The sequence below is a fragment of the Leptonychotes weddellii genome, chromosome 3 (assembly GCF_054177405.1).
Source record: "Leptonychotes weddellii isolate Sample4059 chromosome 3, ASM5417740v2, whole genome shotgun sequence".
Classification (NCBI taxonomy): Eukaryota; Metazoa; Chordata; class Mammalia; order Carnivora; family Phocidae; genus Leptonychotes; species Leptonychotes weddellii.
This window is the reverse complement of record NC_138371.1, coordinates 37,768,017-37,782,834: the sequence shown is the minus strand read 5'-3', so window position 1 is coordinate 37,782,834 and position 14,818 is coordinate 37,768,017. Positions and strand designations below refer to the sequence as shown.

General features: G+C 34.9%; 1 non-coding gene across 1 annotated transcript; it reads left to right on the top strand.

The window, feature by feature from the left end:
• The first annotated feature begins 6,770 nt into the window (after positions 1-6,770).
• LOC115942841 (U6 spliceosomal RNA) lies at positions 6,771-6,878 on the top strand. The gene has a single exon (XR_004077422.2). It is a non-coding gene; the product is annotated as a U6 spliceosomal RNA (small nuclear RNA).
• The last annotated feature ends 7,940 nt before the right edge of the window (positions 6,879-14,818 follow it).

Here is a 14,818-nt window from a genome sequence, read left to right as displayed (position 1 = left end):
TTTGCTTTTCTTTTTCAACATTCCTCTGGCTATTTGGTGTCTTTTCTGGTTCCATACAAGTTTTAGGATTATTTGTTCCATTTCTTTGAAAAAAGTTGATGGTATTTTGATAGGGATTGCATTAAATGTGTAGATTGCTCTAGGTAGCATAGACATTTTCACAGTATTTGTTTTTCCAGTCCATGAGCATGGAATGATTTTCCATCACTTTGTGTCTTCATCAATTTCTTTCATGAGTATTCTATAGTTTTCTGAGTATAGATCCTTTGCCTCGTTCCTAGATATCTTAAGGTTTTGGGTACATAGTTGAACCTGTTTTGTATAGAGAATTCCAAAACATGTTATTCAAACTAATACATTAAAAACATACTGCCCTTGACTGTGGACAAATTTTTTATCCTAATTTTCTTTTATGTGAACCTGTATTTATTTATTTTGCTACTGTTCTAATATTTTTACTTATATATGATTGTTCATTTTTCTTAAATAACAAATTGCTTTTGTTTATGATCTTTTAACTTAAAGAATCCTTCAACAAGTTACATTCAACAGCTCTCAAGACACAGTTAATAGTACCTGTGTTTTCCAGTATCTATATTTTTCTTTTGTCCGAGAAATAGGAATTGCCTTCTGTTCAGGGAGTCTGGGCCCTATTAAAGAGACATACTGTAAAAATCTAAATTTCTGGCACAGAGATGCCCAAACTTAGATGTTTATTTTGTTCAATTCCCATATGTAAAATCAAAATAGAACAAAACCAGCTGCTTTGTTCTAATCATTGTTTTTGAGAACCAAAGTGAAAAAATAATGCTTTCCTAATATTCAGTTTCTGTCCTGTCTATCCTTTCATTAGTGGACCTTCAGTACATTAAATTTATCTTAGTTTTATATCATCAAATCCTGAAAAATAATCCTGATGAATTAGGAAAATTATTCTGATAATTATAATTGAAATATTTACCCAATGACTTCAATGTTGACCATATAAATCTATGAATGCTTTGTATTAGTACCAGGACTATAATAACCAGATTACAAGATTCAATTCAAAACAAAACCAAAGAAATTTTGCATAGCAATAGTCTGCAATTCTGGGACTGGAAAACACCCCATACTGACTCTAACATATTCCACATGTAATTCCCTATTTACAATATTTAAAGTATAAACTAATAACATTATAGGTAATTCTCAGCCACTGTTTGGAAAAATATTTATCATTCTACCTCATCCCCCCTTAATAAAATAAATGATTAAAAAGCACAAGGTATATCTAGGTAAATGTCATTATAAATTAAGCACAAAACATTAAAACTATTTCAAAAATAAATAGCCAAGCATGACCCCACAATCAAAGAAGATAAGATTATTGGCATTTGTTATGGGTTGAATTATGTCCCCACTGCCAAAAAAAGTAAAAATGTTGGAATCCTAACCTCTAGTATTTTAGAATGCGAGCTCATTTAGGAATAGCGATAATACAGGTAGTAATAAAAGCGAAGGCAATAGAGTTAACATGAGGCCATTAGAGTGGACTCTAATCCAATGACAGGTGTTCTTTTAAAAAAGGAGGGAATTTGGACACAGAGGGAAGTTAATGTAAAGAGGCACAGGAAGAAAATGGTCATCTACAAAGCTGAGAATATAAATCTGTCTTTCCTTCACAGCTCCTCAGAAGGAACTAATCCGGCCAACGTCTTGATTTCAGATTTCTAGCTTCCATAGCTGTGAGAGATTAATTTCTATTTTTTAAGCCACCAGTCTGTCATAGTTTGTTATGGCAATCCTAATAAACTAGTACAGTATTGTTAAAAATAATCTAGAATTTTAATGCCTAACAATAAATTCAAGGGTAAATTTTTTTTTATAATTCTGTTTTTATTTTCTACTATTAGATATACATTATTTTCCAGAGTAGGAATGAGAATACTTTTTTTTTTAATTTTTAGTTGCTATATTCTTTTGAGTTGAGGGAATTGTTAGTTTGTGCAATTTAAAGGAAATGCATTTATTTTTGAAGTGGGTCTCTTTTTTAAAAAAAATTCAATTAACATAATGTATTATTAGTTTCAGAGGTAGAGGTCAGTGATTCATCAGTCTTATATAATACCCAGTGCTCATTACATCACATGCCCTCCTAATGTCCATCACCCAGTTACCCCATCCCCCAGCAACCCTCAGTTTGTTACCTACACTTAAGAGTCTCTTATGGTTGGGGTGCCTGGGTGGCTCAGTCAGTAAGCATCTGCCTTAGGCTCAGGTCATGAACCCAGGACCCTGGGATGGAGCCCTGCATCAGGCTCCTTGCTCGGCGGGAAGCCTGACTCTTCCTCTCTCACTCCCCCTGCTTGTGTTCCTGCTCTTATCTCTCTCTCTGTCAATAAATAAACAAAATCTTTAAAAAAAAGAGTCTCTTATGGTTTGTCGCTCTGATTTTCTTGTTTTATTTTTCCCTCCAAGGGTAAAAATTCTTATTCAAATTAAGATAAAGAATAAATAATGCTATATTATAGAAACTAATTTATATTACTATTAGTTTTATAAAATTGCTCCATGTTGATGGTGTTTTATCCAAAGACTACAATTTCCAAATTTGCCTATCCAAATAGAAAATCCCCCTCCCGGGGCACCTGGGTGGCTCAGTCGTTAAGTGTCTGCCTTAGGCTCAGGTCATGATCCCAGGGTCCTGGGATCGAGCCCCGCATCGGGCTCCTCAGGAAGCCTGCTTCTCTCTCCCACTCCCCCTGCTTATATTCCCTCTTTCGCTGTGTCTCTCTCTGTCAAATTAAAAAAAAAAAAAAAAAAAACTTAAAAAAAAAAAAGAAAATCCCCCTCCCCCAAAATTAGCCTAGATGATCCATGGGTATTGCTTTTTATTTAGTGATTCATATTTCCCTAGGTTTTATATCCATATGGATATATAACATTTAAATATTGAGATGAAACAAAACTACCTTAATTTTAACACTTTCTATAGTGGTAACTATAACCTTTTTCTTGTGCCTAATTTTATATCCCTTACTTCCTTGAACAATTTATGTTGGGGGGTTGTTGGTGGGTATACTTTAAGATATGTCTTAAAATCCACACTCTATTGTTTTCTGGCTCTATGACTTTAGTTGAATTTTAAAATCTCTCTTTGCTGTAGTTCCCTCAACTGTAAAACAGGGTTATTAATAGTAGCCACTTTCTAGGGATGTGATGATTAATTTGACATATGGAAAGAAAATAACAGTATCCAATAGCACATGTGTTATAGGAGGTATTGTTATAATCATCTATCCATCTTATAAATTTATTAAATATTTGATTTTTACAATGTGCCAGACATAAAAGTAAACACTCTAAACCTGTATGTTCTCCTTATCTTATAGATATATATATATGAATCATATATGTGATTAAAAAACACTTTATATGTATCTTTTTATATTGTTTATTTTAAAAAAAACATTATTCTTTGTATCTTTGAGAGCCACTCTCCTTCCCTTACATTCATAGGCAACTATTCTGTGTTTAATATTCACTTATCTCATTGTTCTTTAAAAATATTCATTTTTGTTCAGTGTACATATATTTTTCTAATTATGCAATGATATTATCATACCATATATTGAACTAAGTTTCTCATTGACTAACTCGACATTTATTTTTTTGTGATCCATGCAGGTTGCTATGTATGTGTCTAACCTAGTGCTTTCAACTCCTCTGAAGTGCTTCTACATACCTATGACCCAACTTGTGGACATCCAAATTACCCTCAACATCTTTCTACCACAAATTATACTAAGGTGAGCATTGTTAGATGTTATTTTTGTACCTGTGTGCAAGAATGCCTTGGGATAGATCAACAAGTAGAATTGCTGAGCCATAGGGAATGCCTGTACTTTACTAAATTGTCAGATTACTCTCCTTAATACTGTGTCAGTTTAGAGTAGCTTAAAAAATAAGGTTTTTAACTCCCTACAATCATGGCCACACGTGACATTTTTAATCTTCTAAATTTTTGTCTATCTAATAATAGTGAAGTTCTGTCTCATTCTTGCTTGATTTGCATTGTCCTGATTATTGATGAATTTAAACATGTTTTCAAATGCTCATTGGCCTTTTGGATTTTCTATTATAATGTTTTTATTCATGTCTTTTTTATTAGATATTGAGTATGTTGGGCTGCCATAACAAAGTATCACAGAGTGGGTGGTTTAAACCAAAAAAAAATAAGTTTCTCACAATTCTGGTGGCTCCAATTCTTAGATCAAACAGTTATCAGGTTTGGTTCCTTCCGAGGCCTCCTCCTTCATTGGCTTGTAGATAGCGGTCTTCTCTTTGTACCTTCACATGGTCTTTCCTCTGTATATGTTGTGCCCAAATTTTTTCTTATATGGATACCTGTCATAATCACCTCTTTAAAGGATCTATCTCCAAATAGAGTCACACTCTGAGATACTGGGTGTTAGGACTTAAACATATGAATATGGGGGGTGGCACAACTCAACCCATAAGATAAGTGATGGAAAATTTACCAAAAATATCTGAGTCCTGAATGACCTACAGATATAAAATACTGTTCTCTAAGTATAGGATTACTAACTACATCTTCTACTTATGTCATTAATTTCTTCATATAGCTTCACTTATAACTAAATTATAAATCAGGTGAGAGAAATGGTAGAATATTTTGATATTGATTGACAACTTCTACAAATATACTTTTAAATGATTATCTTCCAATTTTGGCCTTTTAGTACTTAAGAAATAACTGCTTATTACATTTTAATTCAAGTCTAAAAGATAATTAAGATGAAAGCATATATTTTACATTTTCATTTAATGTTAGAAATTAAGATATAACAGGTCACATTAAATATCAAACTACTTTTTTAGATAGCACAATCAAATGAATAAGCCAAACTTGTCTGATTTTAGTACAGTAAGGAAAAAAATCTGCTAAATACACAGAAAGCCAAAATTTCTGCCTTATAATAAGGTCTTGGTAATGCAGGAATTATTTCAAAATATGACTAATATTCTATGCTTGAAGTACATAAAATTACACTTTAAAAAAAATTCATGAGTCTTTACCATGTAACTTATAGCTACAAAATTAAAAAAAACTCTTTGTGTTCATTCTGGATTTACTTTGTTAGAGTAACTGTACAATATAGAGAAAATGTTTCCTTAGACCAGAATAATCCCCTTGTGTTACTTAGAATAACCCTACCCATATTTCTAAGTACACAGAAGTGTGGTACAGTAAATACCTATGCTTATGCCTATGCCATCTGGTAGGACTAGGGCCAGTGTATGTTTGTCTGCAAATATTTATACAGATAGGACATTTGTGGGAAAAACTAATGTAACATCCTTACTTAAACATTTTCTAGATGCCACTAATTGTGATTAACACCTGTCTCATTTAATTTAGTCCTTTTAACAATTCTGTAAGGTAGATAATATTATCCCTGATTTAAAGTTAGTAATCTAAGGCATAGAGAGGTAAAGCTACTTATCAGGGGAAAAATGCTTTTTATTACTTTCTTTTTCCCCTAGGGATTAAAACTCAAAGTAGCGCTAATCCAAACCCAAGAACTAGTCACATCTATACCATTTAAGTGGCAGAGATTGTCACTCATCACATAAGAAAAAAGCTATACAAACTGAAAGTCCATTTTTTTAGTACTCATCATGGAACAGAGTTTGGAAGGCAAACTGCCATTCTGAAATCTGGAGAGGTAGGTGATTTCTGAGTTCTGCTTACCTGGAACAGAAGCCACAGGAGCTATAAACTGGAAGGAGCATAAATGCTAATTTTGATGAATTTCTGGAGCTGAGTATGGACTAGTATAAGAGTGACAAACTTCTGGGGGACTCTACACTTTAATCAGCTTTACCTCCAGGAATCCCACCAAGTTCTAAAAGTGAGAATCTAAAAAGGATTCCTTGTTTTTCTTGCAAGGGTGTAGGGGACACAACTCTCTTCAATCAACAACATATAGAAATCCCCAAAGCACAGAAGGGAGACAAAAATAAGGGATCTGAGGAATGTAAAGTCTCTGGTACCTACCACAGACATTAAATACAGCCAAGTAATCAGTCAAATATCATAAATTCTCACATTAAAGACCTATTTACCTCAAGTTCTATTCCTTAATACAACATGTTTGGTTTTCCTAAAGGCAAGAAAAAAACTGAAGAGACCAGCAGTCATCAGAACTAGTCTAGGATATAACACAGGTATAAATTAGAGAGGAAATTTAAAATAACTATAAATAACACGCAAGAACAGATAGGTTACATAAACTCTAAGAACCTCTAAGAATCAAAAGTAAATGCTAGAAATGAAAAAAAAAATGACAAATGACTTTGATGGTCTTATAAATATACTTGACATGCCTGAGGAAATAATAAGTGGACCTGAGCATAGAGCAATAGAAACTTTCCAAATTGAAATACATAAAGAGAATGAAAGAGTATCCTAGAATTATAGGAGAACATTAAAACGTATAACACATCAGAATGAAAAATTAGAAGAAATATTTGAAATTAAAACAGCTGAGAACTTTGTAAAACAAATGACAAGCATCAAACCACAGAGCAAAGGAGCTAAAAGAATGTCAACATCATAAATACAAGCAAAAAAATAAACATCCATATCTAGGCAAATCATATTGGCAATGTAGAAAGCCAAAGAGAAACAAAATCCTGAAGGAAAAGGCCAGGGTGAGGGAAAACACAACCAACAAAGAAACAAGTTTAAGAATTACAGAGTAGTGTTTGCTTCAGCAGCACATATACTAAAATTTGAATGATACAGAGATTAATTAGCATGGCCCCTGCACAAGGATGATGTGCAAATTATTAAAATGTTTCATATCTTTTCATCAATAGATTAAAAAAGAAATGTCTGGCTTTGAAAATCAAAGGGATTTAAGTCCAGCTGATTTTTAAAGCTCCTGGAGTTAAAGAAAGAACCAGCACACTAAAAAACTTGCTCTGAGAAAGCACAGAAGCAGCAGTCTGAAAAATGCCAGGAATCCATGTGAAGATCTACTGATTAATTTTAGGACATGTGCCAGGGGGGCAAGTATCTGAAGAAAATTTTTCCAGGAACAAAAGCAATGGCAGCTACCATTATTTGTGCCCTCCCCCATACTAAATAGCTAGATGCTTGCAGGATTCAATTCTAATTTTCTATCTTGCTAACACCCCATGTCATGCCCTGGTATTCCCCTTTGGTTCCACCCTACCCATTTTGGCAGACATCCCTCCAAAGGACTCCTGTCCCACTATACCCTGTAGGTAGCCATGGTTAGGACTGGAAACATTGCAAAGAGACTGCTGCAATTCCTGTAGCTGGGCCTCATAGCTGGCTGTTTAGGGAACAAGCCCTGCCCTGCAGTGTTCCTGGAGCTGTCATAGTGGCTTATTGCAGACAGCCAAGCTGAGGGCTAGCCCTGCCCACCAGTGAGCCCACAACTGCTATAACCGAGCCTTTCAACAACCCATGGAGCAAACTCTGCCCAGTGCCCCCTCAGCTGGCAAAGTGGGTCATTGCAGCTTTCTGGGCTGAAGGGCAACCCACCCATGTGCCCACAGAAATCATAGCTCAGCCACAATAGAAGACTGCATGTAGCCCACAGAGAGGACACCCCTGGAGCACCTGGTTCTGCTGACAGGAGAGATTATGCTATGACTTCACAAGATCTCTTCTAGAGAAGGCTACTTTACTAATTTAAAGACCAGAACACATAGCTGACTTAATACATAGAAACAGACAAAACGAGGTGACAGAGGAATATTCCCAAATGAAAGGCAGGAAAATAATCACAGAAAAAGAGTTAAATGAAAAGGAGATAAGCATTATGCCCGATAAAGAGTTCAATGTAATGGTCAAAAAGATATTTAATGGACTTGAGAGACAGTGAATGCACTCAGTGAAAACTTAGAAACTATAACATAGAGAGTTGAAAGAGACAATAAGTAAAAGGAAAAATAGAGACTAGAGGTATTCAACAGAAGATTAGAGGATGCAGAAGAATGGATCAATGATCAAAAAACAATACGTTGAAGGACCTCTGCAATATCATTTCTAGCATTTGCATTATAGGAATCTCAGAAGGAGAACAGGGAGAAAAGAGGGCAGAAATCTTATTTGAAGAAATAATAGCTAAAAACCTCCCTAATTTGGGGGGAGAAAGATACTCAGGTCCAGGAATTACAGATAGCCTCAAACAAAATATACATAATGATTAACATTGCAGGCCAGAAGAGAGTTGCATGATATATAAAAAGTGCTGAAAGGACAAAAAACTACAACCAAGACTAATCTACCTGGCAAAGATTATCACTCACAATTGAAAAAGAGATAGTTTCTCAGACAAAAGTTAAAGAAGTTCATCACCACTAAACCAGCTTTACAAGAAATGTTTAAAAAAAGGCTTCTTTAAGGGGCACCTGGGTGGCTCAGTTGTTAAGCATCTGCTTTCGACTCAGGTCATGATCCCAGGGTTCTGGGATTGGGCCCTGCATCGGGCCCCCTGCTTCTCCCTCTAACAGTCCTCCTGCTTGTGTTCCCTCTCTCGCTGTATCTCTCTAATAAATAAAATTTTTGGAAAAAAAGGCCATAACTAGAAGAAAATTGTGAAAAGAAAATATTCCACTGCTAAAAGCAAACATAGTAAAGGTAGTAGATTTAAAACTTATAAAGCCACTATGTAGGTTGACACAAAAGTAGTAAAATCAATTAAAACTATAAACATTAGTCAAGGGATATATAAAATAAAAAGATATAAAATATGAATATGTTTGAACCTTAGTGATTATAACTTAAAATAGACTGCTATAGGCATAGGGTGTTAAAAATGAACCCCATGGTAACCACAAATCAAAAATCTATAATAGATACATGAAAAACCAAGTAATTCCAGCATATAATGGATTATTACTCAGCCATTAAAAAATGAAATTGTTCTATTTGCAACAATATGGATGGAGCTAGAGAATATTATGCTAAGAGAAATAAGTCAGAGAAAGACAACTACCATATGATTTCATTCCTATGTGGGAATTTAAGAAATAAAGCAAATGAACAAAGTAGGGGAAAAAAGAGAGAGGAGGGCAATCCAAGAAACAGTGTTAATTATAGAGAACAAACCAATGGTTACCAGAGGGGAGGTGAGTGATGAGGATTAAGAAGAAGTGCACTTGTGATGAGAACTGGGTGTTATATGTAAGTGATGAGTTACTAAATTCTACACCTGAAACTAGTATTACACTGTATGCTAACTAACTGGAATTGAAATAAAAAATAAAATAACAAAATGGGAAAAAGTACATAACTATCAATAATTATTTTAAATGTAAATGGACTAAATGTTCCAATTAAAAGACATACAGTGACTACATGAATAAAAAATAAGACGATCTGTATACTGATTCCAAGAACCCACTTCAGACCTAAAGCTAAAGTGAAGAATGGAAAAGACTGTGTGCAAATAGAAGCCTAAAAAAAAAAAACTGGGATAGCAATATATATTCAGACTAAATAGACTATCATTTTGTAAAGGGCATTATATAAAGACAAAGGGGCCAACCCAACAAGATGATATAAATATTGTAACTATCTATGCACCCAATTTAGAAGCATCCAAATGCATAAGGCAAATATTAACAGACATAAAGGGAGAAATTGACAGTAATATAATAATGGTAGGGACATTAACACCACACTTAGATCAATGGATATATCATACAGATAGAATGACACATTAGACCACATAGCTTAACAGATATGTGCAGAACATTACATCCAACATCAGAATACACATTATTTTTAAGTGCATATGGAACATTATCCAGTATAGATCACATGTTAGGCCACAACACAAGCCTGAACAAATTTAAAAAGATCAAAATCTTATCAAGCATCTCTTTTTACAATATTATGTAGCCAAAAATTATTTACAAGAAAAAAAAAACCTGGAAATAAAAACAAACGTGGAGGCTATACAACATGATACTAAATAGCCAATAGGTCAATGAAGAAATCAGAAAGAAAGAAAAAATATTTGGGGACAAAAAGAAAAAAAATGGAAACACAATGGTCTAAAATCTTTGGCATGCATCAAAAGCAGTTCTAAGAGAAAAATTTATAGCGATACAGACATACCTTAGAAAAAGAGAGAAATCTTAAAAATTCTACCCTTACACCTAAAGGAACTAGGAAAAAAAAAGAATAAACTAAGCCCAAAGTTAGTAGAAGGAAGAAATTAATAAATATCTGAATGGAAATATAGAATTAAAAAAACAAAATAATTCAATTAAACCAAAAGCTGCTTCTATGAAAAGATAAAATTGATAAACCTTTGGCTAGACTAATCAATAAAAAAGACAAGGGGGCAACCATAAGAGATGCTGAACTTTAGGAAACAAACAGGGTTGCTGAGCAGGAGGTGGGTGCGGGGAGGGATAATTGGGGGATGGACATCAAGGAGGGCACTTGATGTAATGAGCACTGGGTGTTATGTGCAACTGATGAATCACTAAATTCTACCTCTGAAATAATAAAAAAAGAGAGGTCAAATGAATAAAAATGAAAGAAGAGAAATAACACCACCACAGATAGACATAAGAGAATATAATGAAAAATTTATGCCAATAAATATCTAGATACAATCTTTTAAACCTGAAATAGAAAAATCTGAACAGACCCATTAATAGGAAGGAAAATGAAACACTAATCATAAAACTTTCAATAACAAAAGTCCAGGACCAGGTGGGTTTATAGGTGAATTCTACCAAACACTTAGTGTTAATAACTCTTCTTTTCAAGCTACTTAAAAAATTGAAGGGGAAAGAAAACTTCAAAACTCACTTCACAAGGCCAAAATTACCCTATCTACAATCAGACGTTGACACTATAAAAACGAAAACTGCAGGCCAATATTCATGATAAACATAGAGGCAAAAATTCTAAATAAAATATTAGCAAGCCGGGCACCTGGGTGGCTCAGTTGTTAGGTGTCTGCCTTCGGCTCAGGTCATGATCCCAGGGTCCTGGGATCGAGTCCCACATTGGGCTCCCTGCTCAGCGGGAAGCCTGCTTCTCCCTCTCCCACTCTCCCTGCTTGTGTTCCCTCTCTCGCTGTCTCTCTCTCTGTTAAAAAATAAAATAAAATAAATAAAATATTAGCAAGCCAAGTTCAACAATATACTCAAAGGATTATTCCCCACAAACAAGTGGGGTTTATTCTGGGGATGCAAGAATGATTCAATTTTCACATATTAATCATTGTGATAAAATACATTAAAGAGGAAGGATAAAAACTATAGGATCATCTCAATAGATGCAGAAAAAGCATTGGACAAAATACAATGTCCATTCATGATAAAAATTTTCAATAAAGTGGCTTAAGATGGAATATACCCCAACATAATAAAAGCCACAGGGAAAAAGTCCACAGCTAACCTCTTACTCAATGGTGGAACACTGAAAGCTTTTTCTCTAAGATCAGGAACAAGACAAGAATGTCCACTTTCGCCACTTTAACTCAAAATAGTAATTGGAGTCCTAGCCACAATCAGACAAGGAAAATAAAGGCATCAAAACTGGTAAGGAAGAAGTAAAATTGTCATTATTTGCAGATGACATAATACTACATATAGAAAATCCTAGACAACACCACAAAACTATTAGAAGTTATAAATGAATTCAGTAAAGTTGCAGCATACAAAATTAATATACAGAAATCTGTTTCTATATACTAATAACAAAGTAGTACAAAAAGAAATTAAGCAAATAATCCAAATTACAATTGTACCAAAAAGAATGAAACCTAGGAATAAATTTAACCAAGGAGGTTAAAAACATATTCTGAAAACTAAAAGACATTGATGAAAAAAAAAACTGAAGATGACACAAATGGAGCTATCTCATGCTCATAGATCAAAGTAATATTGTTAAAATGTTCATATTATCCAAAGTGATCTGCAGATTCAATGCAATCCCCATAAAAAATATCAGTAGCATTTTTTACAGAACTAAAACGCTATTCTTAAATTTTGTATAGAATCACAAAAACCCTGAATAGTCAAAGCAATATTGAGAAAGAACAAAACTAGAGGTACCACAATCCTAGATTTCAAGATATACTACAAAGCTATAATATTTAAAAGAGTATGGTACTCACACAAAAATAGATTGATAGAGCAATAGAACAGGACAGACAGATAAATAAAGACATGCTTATACAGTCAGCTAATCTATAGCAAAGAAGGTCAGAATATCCAATGGGGAAAAGAGTCTCTTCAATAAATGGGATAGAGAAAACTGGACATCTACATGCAAAAGATAAAAACTGGACCACTTTCTTACACCATGCCAAAGGGGGGAAAAAAAAAAACCAACTCAGAATGGATTCAGGACTTAAATGTGATACCTGAAACTATAAAACCCCTAAAAGAAAACATAGGCAGCAATCTCTTGGACATTGGCCTTTCCAAATATTGATGGATATGTCTCCTCAGGCAAGGAAAACAAACAAAAGCAAAATGAACTATTGGAACTACATCAAAAGAAAAGGCTTTTGCACAGCAAAAGAAACCATTAAGAGAACAAAAGGCAACTTACTGAATGGGAGAAAATATTTGCAAATGATGTATTTGATAAGGCGTTAATAATATTCAAATTATATAAAGAACTTCTATATCAACACCAAAGAAACAAATAATCTGATTCAAAATGGACAGAGAATCTGGACAAATATTTTTCTAAAGACGACATATAGATGGTCAATAGACACATGGAAATATGCTCAACATCACAAATCATCCAGGAAATGCAAATCAAAACCACGATGAGATATCACCTTAAACCCATTAAAATGTCTAGTATCAAAGAAAACAGGGCATCTTGGTGGCTCAGCTGGTTAAGTGTCTGCCTTTGGCCCAGGTCATGATTCCAGGATCCTGGGATCAAGCCCCGCATCTGGCTCCCTGCTCAGTGGGGACTCTGCTGCTTCCTCTCTCTTTGCCTCTCCCCCCAGCTTGTGTTCTCTATCACCCTCTCTCTCTCAAATAAATAAATAAAATCTTAAAAAAATCTTTAAAAAAAGGACAAAAAATATCAAGTGTTGACAAGGATGTTGAGAATAAGGAATTCATACATTTTTTTTAATGTTCTAGATACTTAAAATTTTTATTTATGTTTTGTTTCAAGTATTTATTTAAATTCTAGTTAGTTAACATACAATGTAATATTGGTTTCAGGAATAGAATTTAGTGACCCATCATTTACTTAGAAAACCCAGTGTTCATCATAAGTGCGCTCCTTAATACCCATCACCCATTTAGCCCATCCCCCACCACCTCCTTCCATCAGTGCTCAGTTTGTTCTCTGTAGTTAAGTTTTATGGTTTGCTTCTCTCCCTTTTTCCCCATTCCCCTATGCTCATCTGTTTTGTTTCTTAAATTCCACATGAGTGTCATCTTCAATTTCTTTCATCAATGTTTTATAGTTTTCATAGTATACATCTTTCACCTCTTTGGTTAGGTTCATTCCTAGGTATCTTATGGTTTTTGGTGCAATTGTAAATGGGATTCCTTGATTTCTCTTTCTGCTGTTTCATAATTGGTGTATAGAATTGCAACAGGCTTCTGTACACTGACTTTGTATCCTCTGACTTTACTGAATTCATGGATCAGTTCTAATAATTTTTTGGTGGAGTCTTTCAGGTATATACAAAAGAGATACAAAAATAGTTGATATGAATTCAACTATAACAACAATCATTTCAAATACTAATTACTTAAACATACCATTTTAAAGACAGAGATTGTCCACTAATATTTTCTGAGGATTTTTTGCATCTATGTTCATCAGGGAAATACCATATGATCCAATAATTCCACTAGTGGGTATTTACACAAAGAAAACACTAATTCAAAAAGATATATCCAGGAACTGTGGGAAAAATGGCAGCGTAGGAGGATCCTTAACTCGCCTCATCCCACAGATACCCCTAAATAACACCCACATCAGTATAAATAACCCAGAACATGACCCAAAGACTGCAGAACAGATTCTTAGAGAAGAGGCCACATCAAAAAACAGTAGGAAGGGGGCGCCTGGGTGGCTCAGTCATTGGGCGTCTGCCTTCGGCTCAGGTCATGATCTCAGGGTCCTGGGATAGAGCCCCACATCGGGCTCCCTGCTCCACGGGAAGCCTGCTTCTCCCTCTCCTACTCCCCCGCTTGTGTTCCCTCTCTCGCTGTGTCTCTCTCTGTCAAATAAATAATATCTTTAAAAAAAAAAAAAAAAACAGTAGGAAAGACAGGGATACAGTCTGGAACTAAACTGACCCAAGAGGCTGTCTAAGGGAGGGAGAGACACTGCAGTCATACAGAAAGGAGACGAGCAGACCCCACCCCAGCCAGAGGGGACCTGCATTGAGAAGATGAATCCCCATAACATCTGGCTTTGAAAACCAGAGAGGCTTAACTTTGCAAGTTCTTAAATCAGTGGGGCTTAACATCAGAAACTTTAAAAAAAACCACAGGGCAATAGGAAACTGAGTGCCAGCCCTTAAAAAGATAGCATAACAAAAGCCCCCTGGGATAAGGCATAGAACACGCAGTTTGAGAAAGGCCTGGGGTATATGGGAGGCAGATTTATTTACTAATCTCAGAGCATGTGGTAGAGGGGCAGGAATCCTTAGGAGACTTCTTCAAGAATAAGAGAACTGGTGTGTGTCACTTCCTTCCCCTGCCCCCAAGGGACACCTGCTAAAACAGTGCAAACACTCTCCACTTTGTTTGCTAA